Source organism: Lepidochelys kempii, chromosome 1, assembly GCF_965140285.1.
Source record: "Lepidochelys kempii isolate rLepKem1 chromosome 1, rLepKem1.hap1, whole genome shotgun sequence".
Lineage (NCBI taxonomy): Eukaryota > Metazoa > Chordata > Testudines > Cheloniidae > Lepidochelys > Lepidochelys kempii.
This window is the reverse complement of record NC_136380.1, coordinates 56,549,504-56,562,548: the sequence shown is the minus strand read 5'-3', so window position 1 is coordinate 56,562,548 and position 13,045 is coordinate 56,549,504.

The window sequence follows — 13,045 nt, the reverse complement described above, 5'->3', positions numbered from 1 at the left end:
GTGGATGTGGCCCATTCCCAGCAGTTGACAAGAAGGTTTGAGTATCAACAGAGGGGAAATTATTTTTTGTAGTGACCCAGCCACTCCCAGTCTTTATTCAGGCCTAATTTGATGGTGTCAACTTTGCAAATTAATTCCAGTTCTGCGGTTTCTCATTGAGACACCACATGCTACAGGCCATTACTCTCTGATCCCACTGAGGGGTACCAAAAGAAACTGCACCATCTGCTCAAGAAACTCCCTGAAGAAGCACAGGAACAAATCTACACAAACATCATTCTCATGCCAGGAAGCGGGGTCGGGGCACAGGGTCTCGCCCTGCTCTGCCCATCCACCTAGCGCCCCAACCAAGGAGCAGGTTGGAGCCCGGGGGCACCCCAGCGGGAGCACCGGGTGAGCGGAGTGGGGCAAGGAATGCTGGGAGAGGGGCCGGGGGGACTGCAGGCAGAAGGGGTAGGGAGGGGCCTCCACTTGCTCTGGCCCAAGGGCCCCACAAAACCCTAATCTGCCCCTGGACATGATAACAGTTTTCAGATACATAAAAGGTTGTTACAAGGAGGAGGGAGAAAAATTATTCTCATTAACCTCTGAGGATAGGACAAGGAGCAATGGGCTTAAACTGCAGCAAAGTCAGTTTAGGTTGGACATTAGGAAAAACTTCCTAACCATCAGGGTGGTTAACACTGGAAAAAATTGCCCAGGGAGGTTGTGGAATCTCCATCATTGGGGATTTTAAAGAGCAGTTTAGACAAACACCTGTCAGGCGTGGTTTAGATAATACTTAGTTCTGCCATGAGTGCAGGGGATGGAACTAGATGACCTCTCGAGGTCCCTTCCAGTCTTCTATATGATTATATGATATGCACACAGGGACAAATTAAGGTTGCATGGGCCTTAACTCCAGGTGGCACAATAAGCTCTGCCTATAGCTATGTAATTGTAAGGTATAAAAGGAAGGCTATATGACAGTAACTTATGGAGCTCAATAAGCAAAATTGTACAGCCTGGGGTGCCATACTGACATTATGTGAATGGGAATTTTTAACACAAGGAAAACAGAGCATTACCTGGGCTTTACTTACATTAGCATCCGATCAGAAAGCTTCCATGGTGTGCCACATTTTAACGCTAGTTAAAAAAATTTGTTATTCTGGACTCTTGTAACCATCAGTGGTTAACAATATACTGGAAAAAAGTTACATACCACAGCTGTTTACTTAGGTAGAGTTATTTGAATTCTTAGAGGAGAATACAGCTTAAGAGCAAAGAACACTAGCAGGGGAAAAAACCCAGCTCTTTCTTTAAGGAAATTTGACAAATCTGTTGGTGTTTTATTTCCCCTTATTATTAACTATTCTTATTAATTTTATTATTATTACTTGTTAAGCACTGAAAGTGTGCTTGGTTCAATATAAGACACAAGTGAAGTAATGATCCTTCCTCTGAGGAGATTGCAGTCTGAGTCCCTGATCCTGCAGTATGCAGGTATATATACCTGTGCCCATGCAGAGCCGCTTTGAAGTCAACGGGTCTTTGTGCAGATGCAGGGATCTGCCTACATGTAACACGCTGCAGGTTAAAACATTGAGAACATAATCAATGAGACTCTGGCTAATTTAGGACCAAGGTACTAATCAATAGGAGTAAGGATCAGGGCCGGATCCAGGCACCAGCTTTCCAAGCAGGTGCTTGGGGCGGCATTTAGAATGGGGCAGCAGTCCGTGTCCCTCAGCGGCAATTCGGCGGCAGCTCCACCGCTCTTCCTGCCATGGTGGCTTGTGGCCGCAGCTCCGCCGCTTTTGCGGTGGTGGCAATTCGGCGGCGACTGCTTCGGGTGGCAAAATTGGTAGAGCTGCCCCTCGTAAGGATAGTAGAATCTGTCCATGAATATTGAAATATCAGACACAAAAATACATTCGGACACCCAAAGGATGGGACTAGCTTAGAAGGGTTTTGTTTTTAAATAATAATGGGTGCTGACAGCATTTTACTGACATGATTTAGCACTGTGGGCTTCAAGGAAGATATGAGTTGTAAGGAGGGATTTGAATGAAAGATGGTGAGCTCCTGGCTCACTGGGACATGAGGAAATTCTACAAGAAATATTCTGAAGACAATCGAATTTTAGTATTTAACATCAGTACTTTGGGATTAGCCTTTCCCCTTGAACAAATGTACATGTAACCCTTCTGCCAGGTGAAGTTGACAGCAGTAAGGGCTGGATTCAATATCTAGGAATTCCTCTTAACAATACAAACAGAACCAGCTTGAGCCCTCCTCACCCAGTAATCTAGGAAAACGTAACACCAGCCCTGGGTGCCTCTAAAAGGCAGCACTTCCCCACTCACAAGCACTGAGTCTAATCTGCTCTCTCTTTAAGTCCTAGAAAGGGGAAGGTCAAATGATATCTAGGACTCCTTAGGTAGAGCCTACACTACTGGCCAGAAACAACTATACCTGTCCCTATTCCCCACCCCCAAATCTTCACTGGAGTTTGGCATCTCTGCCCACTACTTAGCAAATGAGGTTCAGTTTAGGGTGACCCCTCTAAATTGGGGCATGCTAAGAACAGTTCTGCTGATTATTTTGGAAAGCAGCTCCATCATGCTGCGCACGTGGGCAGAGTAGTCATGGCTATGCAAACATGGTGCTCCTGACGTCTTTATCTCCAGTGCATCACTAGATGCCAGGGCAGAGCTCATTCAGAAGCTGCTTACATTGCTTTAAAGAGTTTTTGGAAATAGAAGTGTGCATGCAGTAAATGTGGGTGCACGACATAGGAATTCGTGCTTGTACTTACCTTTGCATGGGTGGAATCCCAATTCATGTGCAAAAATTCCCCAGCATATTTTACACAATAGTTTAGACACGCTAACTGATAAACACTTGGGCCTTGAACTCTGTTACTATTTTTATTTTTAACAGCATCATTTCAGCTTTCTTCACCCAGCATTGCTTTGCATTGCCAAATTACTCAGCACCTTCTAGAATCTGAAAGGGTTTTCTAGCACCTGAGAGAGTTCAGTGTTCTCAACATATCACAAAGCTTCACTCTTGTCTTGTTATTCCCCAAACTGGAGATTGTTGAGATTAAATTGAGAGCCCTTTGCTACTTCATTGCAATGCTTGGATTAGCAATATTGGTATTGTGCCAAAAGAAAGCAAGAATATGACTGCAACAAGAGCTGGCTTCTGCTAGTAAAGGGCCTGACCTGCCTTACTCTCATAGGCAACATTTCCACTGGCATCAGTGAAAGGTTCTCTCTGCACATTGGCTGCAGGATTGGATGCTAAATCTTATACTTTACTCAAATGGATGGATACTTTATAACTAGACTTTTTTTTTTTTTTTTTTTGAGTTTCAAACATTGTGAATCATTATTTGCTTTCTGTTTCTTTTCATTGCAGATACTATTTAGGGCCAAATTCAGAAACCAGTGCATGTCCTGTGCTGGGGAGGGGTGATACACACACAGTCTATTAAGGACCATTGCACCAGCCAGAGTGACTATGGGTGATGGTGTTTCACCGTATGTCATGTAGCGAAGTTCCAAGATCTGGCTCAATAGTATGAATCCAAGAATCTCTGGGGCAGCCCCAGGGCAGTGCCAGATAGGGTCAGGGCAGGCATCCCTTTGCACGTCCATAGAGACTTTGAGATGGTATGCTGGGGTATTTTTGCCCATCCTGGTGACATGGCGGAAGAGCATGCAGGTACTGCTGTTTGATATGATGAACTGCTGAAGGGAGGCTGGATCTCTGCAAGATTGTGACACTTTGCATAAAGTCTAACTGCTTTATACTCAGTGCATATGGAATGACTTTAGCCACTTCGAGTCTGCCTGTAGGAGGGTCCAGGTTTCTGACCCTTATGGCAATACAGGTAGTACACAGGATTTGATAGATCCTGAGCTTTGTCTCAGCACAAAGACATTTTTGCATCCATAAGCAAGACATGAACTTCATGCAAGAGGTGACAAAGACCTGTTTGCTGAGAACATCTGTGTCACAAGCCAGAGTTCCCTCACCCTAGATTCTGACTGCAAACAGTCCTTATGCACACCAGTGGCTAGTTCGACACTAAGTGCTTTATTTACAATGTGCTTTGTTCCCTACAGCATAAAACTTGCCCCCAAGTCTTTACCTACTGCCATGGCACAGGGTGGGTGAGAGAGAGAAACCTCTCACCACCTCTCTGAGATCTTGGGCTCCTCTAGCCCTTCCTTCCCTTTCCCTACTGTTTCTTCCTGCCACTCAACTGTTTCCAGCTGACAAGCTGAATCACCTTGGTAATTGGTTAATCACCCCATGCTTAATCAATTATCTTGTCAGTTTGGCCTAGGTGAGGTTGTTTGCAAACTGCACAGAGTGGTGAGTCAGCCTAGACCATTCACACTCTGTCACACACCTCCTCCCTTTTCTTTTCCTCTACCAGGGTTTTTTCTTTCCTCCCTCAGGCTCTACGCATCGATGAAGTGAGCTGTAGCTCACAAAAGCTTATGCTCAAATAAATTTGTTAGTCTCTAAGGTGCCACAAGTACTCCTTTTCTTTTTGAGAATACAGACTAACACGGCTGCTACTCTGAAACCTTTCTTCTGGAAGTTACTGTCCCCTCTCATGGTCAAGTCTTCTTTCTGCTAGCTCTCCGGAACTTCTGTGGAGGCCTCCTCCATCTTCCATCCGCAAAAGATGCAGTCTCTGATAGAGGGGTAACCCCCACCTCTCTGTTCCTGCCCACCTGTTCTCACACCAGGCAGGGGCAACCTTATACCCCATGGGACTCCTCTGCTTGTGAAGTCTTCTTTCCTCCTATTTCACCCAGGTTACTTTCAAAGTCCACCTCCACTTGTTCTTGTCCTGAGTCCCTCAGGCCCTCAAAATTTTTGCTTCCCATTATGCCTTCCTCACCTGCCACATTTTGTTCTACATTTTCCCCCTTTTCATTCTCCTCCTGGGGTCCTCCCCAGGGTTTGTGACTTGTCCACTGTCTAGAATACTATAGTCTTCATTCTCTAGCTTCTCTTTTGCTTCCTGTCTTATTATTTGACACCTTTCCTGTTCCAGTCCTGCCTTTCTAATCATTTGGGTTTCCAGGTGTTCTTCCCCTTCCTTAAAAGAAAAGGGTTCCCGTCCATTGCAATTAATACTGATTGGGGGAAGGTCTTGATTGCCCCCACATGCTTCCAATTAAATGTTCCCCTAATCTCCAAGGTACTCTGGCTACTGGATAGGTTTGCTTCTCCCTATGAATGCACATCAGTCTTAGTTTTTTTCCCAGCACCATGCAATAGGGCTTCACCCATATTTTCCTGACCAACAAGCATCCTGCAGTGGAGTCTATCAAGCCCATCCCTCATCGATGCCCCAGTCTGACAAAGATGGTGGATGTCTATTTTGCCTGGCCTCTAAGGTTTTCTGTCCACCCGCAGAACTCAGCAAATTACAATCCATATAGGGACAGTCTTTTCAAATGTCCTGCACCCCCACACAGGTAGCACATGATTTGTCACCACATGGGCAGGGTTTCCTTCTTATCCTCTCTCTTCTTTTCCTTGACCATTGAGGACTCCCTGCCTTTCCTTCCTGGGTTGTGTGCTTGAAATGGATGGGTAATGTTGTTAGGGATACCCTCCACCATAAATTCCTCCATGAATTTGGTGGTAGGTTGCTGTTTATGCACCCAAACCTTAGTTGCCCTCAATGAGACTCTGTAATAGTTGCTCCAAAATAAGAGGCCATGACCTCCTCAGTCACTTGGTTTCAGCCACCTAGCAGCCAAATCTGGTAATTTTGGGGTGAAGGTCCTCAGTCGTGTCCGACCACCTTGCCACTCAAAACATCTGTCTGAACTGTTCTGTAGCCAGCCACAATCAACCTAGGAAGGCTGCTTTTTCAATATCATAATCGACTGCTTGCGTGTCACTCAAGGCCATATAACTAGTCTTGTGTTCAATGGATTCAGTGGAAGTCTGTCAGCAACTTGCGGGGAGGCACTTACCACTTCTCTTTGCAAGAGCGGAGGCAGAGAATCTGGTACATGGATAGAAGAGGCATGGCCAAGCCGTGGAGCCTTGTGAATAAGGCTGAACTGCTTATGATAGTGCAGGAAGAGATGCATAGGCAAAACACTTGACTCTTGAAACACATGATGTGTTTTGAACAGCAGAACATTTTCTTTGTTTAGGGCTTAGACAGCAGAGAAAATGATAAATCTGTCAGTGGCAACTGTCAGCATCATTGCTTTCCAGTGAATAGACAGAATTTCCCCAGAACAAAGGCTCTTTATTCATTAGGAATTCATGTGATGGGGTGCTGTCAATTTAGTCAGCCCCTCCTATGACAGCCTCCTCTCTTTCTTTTCTTTCAGTCATTCCAGCTGATACAGGAAACATGTAAAGAGACACAGGCAAGTCAATTTTTGATAATCTAATCTTCCCAGAAATTTCTCTCATGGTAAGTGACAATCAAGCCACACTTTTCTTAGAAAAGGAGTACTTGTGGCACCTTAGAGACTAACCAATTTATTTGAGCATGAGCTTTCGTGAGCTACAGCTCACTTCATCGGATGCATACCGTGGAAACTACAGAAGACATTATATACACACAGAGACCATGAAACAATACCTCCTCCCACCCCACTGTCTTTTGCGAAGACAGACTAACACGGCTGTTACTCTGAAACTTTTCTTAGAATAGGATTTTGTTACATTTCTTCATCGGAAATATGGGTTGGATCCAGTAAGATTTTGTGGGCTTTCATCTCTTATTAACCTCTATGGGAGTCAAGGGCCTGGATCACCTCTCAAGATCGGATACTATCTCATGATGAGAGTGCCTGCTAAGACTCAGTCCTGCTCTGACTGAAGTCAATGGGACTTTTGCTACTTCTGTGCAAGTAGGATGAAACCCCTACTATTACAGCAGGAAGAGTGGAAATCTTCTCATAAACCCATCTCCTAATTGCATATACGTTTTTGTATATCTCTTTATATAGTATAAAGTATCCTTTATAAAGAATAAGCTGAGTAGTTTATTTTCATCTTAGAAAAATACATTTTTAGGCTATAAAGCCTCAATATTTTAATTCCTATTAAAAAATGATTTTGAATTCAGTAAATTAGACATCACCTCGAACACATATATTGTCATATCGGTAGTTAGTACTTTCCCCTAATTAGAATTTCGCTGTACTGATATTTCCTTTAGTTATCTGCATTCCTCCCCACCCTACCTTTCTTTTTCCATAAAAAATTATCATATATTACAGAGGGGCCAATCAATTTCCACGATCTGCCTTCAGAGGGAACCCTCGGTTTATAGATCCTACTGCTCCCATGCAGAAAAGGGGGCCAGCTGTTGCTGCAGCAATGCCCTCTGATTCCCATGAAGAGTGCTATGTGGATCTGGGAGTGTATGGGGGGACAGGGAGCAGTACTGTTGGGCTGAAGGAGGAGTGGGCAGGTCAGTAATGGAGCTGGGAGGGGGACACATCCCCTCCCCCTCCCAAATACACACACTTGACATGAGGACAGAAAGAGAACATCATGACCCAAGCAATATGATCATTCTGCTAGGTTTTATAGTCACTGCTGTTAGTTTTCCACATTATGGTTCTCATCCAAAGTCAAATGAACTCAATGAAAGTCTTTCCATTGACTTGACTGGGCTTTGGATTAGATCCTATACCAGGCATAATGACTAGCTTACTCAGAATTCTGCTATAGTTCATTATTATTTCTGAAGCTGTCAAAACTCGGTGGAGTGGAATATTGTGGCTTGATCTTTACCATTTAGACCCATATGTTACCCTACATACACATATGACTACCCTTGACATCAGTAGGGCAACATGCAGCCCTTAGTTTATATGGCTGCTGTCACCCATGTGAAAATAACTAAAGAAATGCATTGCAGTGTCTGTTCATGAGCAATCCACATGCTACGATGCTGGGCCTCGGATAACTACTTTAATTTAATCAGTGCAAGACTATGAGTGAGACCAAAACGTTTATAAAAAGTTTTATTTCATCAACATTTGAGAAAAAACAAAACCCGAACAAGAAATAAAGCAGCTCTTTTGTGTGGTGTGTTATAATTCTGAAATTACTACAATTTACCAAATATTAATTTGAAATCCATGCAGATCATAAGGTATCAATGCAGTATGCAAAAACAGGCAGCACTAATATAAAAGATTGGGTCCACGGTACATTGCTTCCATTACTTCAGTAAGGAGAACAGAGGTCTTGATTCTCTACTGTCTTGAACCTTGTGGACTCATTTAGGGCTCAGTCTTGCATGGGGCTGAGGCTAACCCCACAAAAGGAAATAGATGGCTAACTGCCACTTTATAGGACCATTACGAGTCTTAAGCCATGAGAACAGAATTTGTATTAATATTGGCACATTATTGACATAATCCATGCTTGTAGGCTGCTGGCCTGGCTCCCCAATCCAGGAAAGAACCAGTGCCACCCCAGAGTCTTTCGGGCCCTTTTTCTCAGGGCTTCATGTATTCATGGCCCAACAACCTTCAGCAAAACCCCCAGTTAAACAGTTCAGCATAAATCCAACAGCTAAACCAGGTCTTTTCCCCTGACCCCGGGGCTTCCTTGGGAGAGTCTCGCTGCACTTAGCAACTCTTCCCTAGTCCTCTCACAGGCCATCTGCCTGGGGGCCCACCTGCCACAGACACCAACGTCTGGTTCTTGCTGCAGCTCAGCTCTCCAGCTTAGCTCCTTCAGTCTTTATAGGAGTCAAGTGTTTATCAGGCAATCCCCTGACCTCTTGTAATCTGCTAGACTCCAACCTGTTCTTAACCAGGCTCTGCCTCAGAAAAATGCTGACTGGCCCCTAATCCCAAGAGTATGTCTACACTGCATCTGGAAGCAAGCCTCCCAGACCTGGTCCACAGATTGATGCTTGCGCACTACAAATAGTGTGTAAACGTTGTGGCTTATGACAGAGCTCGGGTTCTCAAGACTGGGGGTGGGCTCGAGAGCCCAAGCGCCAGGGCCTGAGCAAGGTCTGCACAGCCATTTTTAGCACGCTAGTGCGAGCTGCACTAGTGTGAGTCTGTGGACTTGGAGGCTTGCTCTCAGATGCAGTATAGGGGCAGCCCACCCCATTACGATGTGCTATTCAGAGCCTATATGATGGTGTGTTGTGGCACAAGGGCTACCTCAGCATGCTTGGGGTAGTTGCATCAGCACCCGTAGGACTAAAAATATTTTATGGAAAATCTATTTTAGAAATGTTTTTGAAAATTGTATTGGTTCTATTTTGTATCTCTTTGCCTGTAAAGCCAAGGTATTTGGAACATGAATCCAACTGTTCACACGTCAGAGGGAGAGGAAAATGATAATTAATACATTTTAGACAGCTCTGGAAATAACCTAAAATAGTTTTTCTAAATGTACTAATAATGTGGTTTTTAAGTCTGATGTCTTAAGACCTTTAAGGCTTGGATCAAGTGCTGTGTGTTGCACTGGAAATCTACTATCATCCCTTTTCCATGGTATAAAGTTCCTGTTTCAAACCTGGAAGGGGTAACATAATGCCAGACCTCAAATCTGCTACAGGACTGAATTATGTCCACTGTTCATCTCTTCATGGGGGCAGTGGGGGTGCAAGGAGGATGGGATTCCACATTTGTGGGAAAATAAGGAAACATTTATCTGGCAGATTGTTATACTGCTGTTGGGAGCTGCTGCACAGGGCTCTGGAACGTTAGGCGTATGCCAGTGAAGGTGGATTAGTGGGCAGAGTGAAGGTGAGGTGATCAAAAGTATATGATAAATGTAATTTACCACATGGATATCACCACAATGTGTGTGTATGTGTGTGTTTGTGTGTATTTCCATAACACACAGTACTATGAATACTAATATCGTACAGGATATCTCTAGCCCATGGAAATCATGGATATTTTTCCTTTAAAAGCTACATTTATTTCTCAAGAAGAGAAGATGATTTAAGAAGCACAATTGCAACTGATTTCCTCTACTGCAATCATAATGCTGGCTGGTTCCAAAGAATTAGCCTAATCGTTTTTTGTTTCATTTCAAGAAGAAATTACAGATAAAGAGGGACATGGCTGATTTTCAAACTACTGTAATTTTATCTCTTAAATTATAAAATATTCAAAATGTGAACAAAAGGTGTATTTTGTATCTTCAGTGATTCAGCTTTGGGTTGCAAACTTGACAGCTGTTATAAACTAAGCAGGGTTAGGCCTTGCTAATACTTGGTCGGGAGACCACTTGGGACAACCCAGCATGCTGAAGGAAGGGCTGTTGGTGATTGTGCATGTTTAAATCTGACTCAGTAGTGGACCAGTGCCCTAGCCCGGCTTTGGAGGCATTCATGTGCAAACCTTGCACCGCGGGCAGTCATTTATTTCTGGATAAGACTGTGCAAACCACTATCAAATCAGAATTCTCATCTCATAATGATGATAGTATTCACACTTGCTCTGCAACACCTGTGCTGAGCATAAAACACTACCTGTCTGATTTTGGAGCATTTTACATTCACTCTGCAAAGGTGTAAAATGACCACAAAAGGTTCCAGCTGCTAAAGAATCAGGCCCAAAGTGAAAGACAGTTGAGAACCAGTCCTACTGTCTTTTGAATGAGACTTAATAACTTGTGGCCATTAAAGATCCTAGGAAACTTTGCAAGGCTGGGAACTGTTAGCGCTGGAGTCTTCTGTCTTATGAATGTAGATTGGGTAACTATCTTCTGCCTTTTTAAATTCCCAGTGCAGTGACAATTGAATATGATTTTTTTCTTCACTTCGTGTCATAAGATTTTGTGTAATGTTGTTGTGCACTGTTAAACAGCTGCTGTGTGTGACTCAGAGGTGATTGCACTTCAGTAGTGGGTGAAGGGATTCCTGCTTCGGTAAAATTTGTAAAGCACTTTGGGATCTTGATGAATGAAAAGTGCTATACATGTAAGATGAAATTATTCAGATGGGATGAACTGAGTTTTATGGAACAGATCTGTCTGCACTGGAATCCAAGGGCCAAAACTATGAGTCAGTGGAGCACTTGGGTGGCTGGGTGGGGGCAATTCTAGTACTCCATCCGTGGCAAGAATGATGCCTAGGCAGTGTAAAATGCCCCCAGAAAGACTGTGGAGAGTGTGGTGAGAAGGAAGTCTTGATACACTTTTGGAAAAGTGTGGCTCATGCTCCTCTGCTGGTTCTCTCTTAAGTGCATGGAAGAGGGGAAGGGATTCCAGTGCTGCCAGCAGTGTTACGTGTCCCTATTCCCTGCACTCCTGAGCATAGTCAGTCAAACTAGAGCTGCTTTCGAGTGGCTATAATGGACTGGAGAATTTTACACTTGATCCTAACTTTAGCTCTGACTTGATGGAATAAATCACAGCAGCCGGGCGAGAGCAGCCTCAGTAACAACTCACTACCCGGCCACTTAGTAGACTATTGCGCCGCTTGTCCCACTTCCTATTTAAAATCAAACTCTGTGGAATGACGTGTGATCATTTTCTAACATGCACTTCTTTGTGCCATGGATTGAGTTATAATCAATAACGACCCAGTTGTGCCCCAAGACACATAATCAACTGCCACTGACTTTATTAGGAGTTGTGTGTTCATGGCTGAAGGGAGAACTCTTGCCTAAAACTTGAAGCAAAGTTCAGCCTTGGACCCACAAATGAATGGCTAAACAGATCAGAATAAGCTAGGGGGTATTTCAAAGTTTGAACCGCAAACAGAGGTTCATTTACAAACACCTAATTTTGCATTATTTCTATGTGGTACAAGGGGAGGTTGTTGGTTGCATGGTATTTAATAAAAAGGACATCCAAAATGCATGTCCACATTTTGTTATCTTGGTGCTGTTGAATGCCTGCATGTTTGAGCACAGGTGTGAAATCTAGGCAGAGGGAGTACTCTGCTTTGATCATCTAAGGTAACTGCTTCAGAGTGGTAGCCATGTTAGTCTGCATCAGCAAAAACAATGAGGAGTCCTTGTGGCACCTTAGCGACTAACAGGTAACTGTGTAAGAGCAAAAGCAGCAAGAGCACTTCACATGCATTAATCAACGGAAAAACAGCATCTACCAGGACCAATAATAAGTTAGTTTCATTACACCCCACAGGACAATTGCCTCCATGCATGCTAGTGCTTCTAAAGTGGATACTTCTGCTGTCATCACATCCATCCACTAAGTATAGATTTACACATGTACATCATTAAGGGGAACAAATCAAAAGGACCCCCTGAAATCACAACCAATCCACTGCCAAAGTAAACACATTCATCTGTAATACTGATATCATGCCCCACATCATTCTGAAATTGTCACACACCAAAAATACTAAAATAGTCAATTTCCCTATGCACTTCATCAGGGGGACTTTAAAGTACTCTTTGTGCTACCTTGGTGCTGTTAAATTATATTGTACAAATAGAGAAAGTAAAGTTGCCCCACATAGACTTTGCTTCCCCTTTTTTGCTCAGAAGGGAAGGATGATCTTGTGGTTGAGGCACTAGACTGATAGTCAAGAGATCTGGGTTCAGTTCCTGGCTTCCTGTGTGACCTTGGCTACATCACTGAATCTCTCTGCGCCTCAGTTCCCCATCTGTAAAATAGAGACAATGATACATCCTCAAAAGGCTAATGGATTTGAGGTGCTCAGATACCATGGCGGTAGACCACATGCTACCTATAGAAACTGAGAGGAAAATGTATTACGCTAAAACAGAATCCCTAAGGGTCTAAGAATAAGGTTTGAGAGGAGTTTTCTGTATGCAGTTCTCAGCTGATTTCGACACTTCAAATGAAACCCCTAAAAAAATGGATGTAAAAGTTAGCGGGAGAGCAGCTTGCCATCTATAGCAGAAATTTTACATTACTATGATGTATTATATTAAGAGAGCCAGATGGCACTGGCTTGCACAATTTCCTCAGTATAGTTGGCTGCTATTATACACATACACACTGGTAAATTATTGCCTTTTGGTTTTCATTGGACACCCTTTACCTAACAGCTGTGGTTTAGTTTCTATGGCTT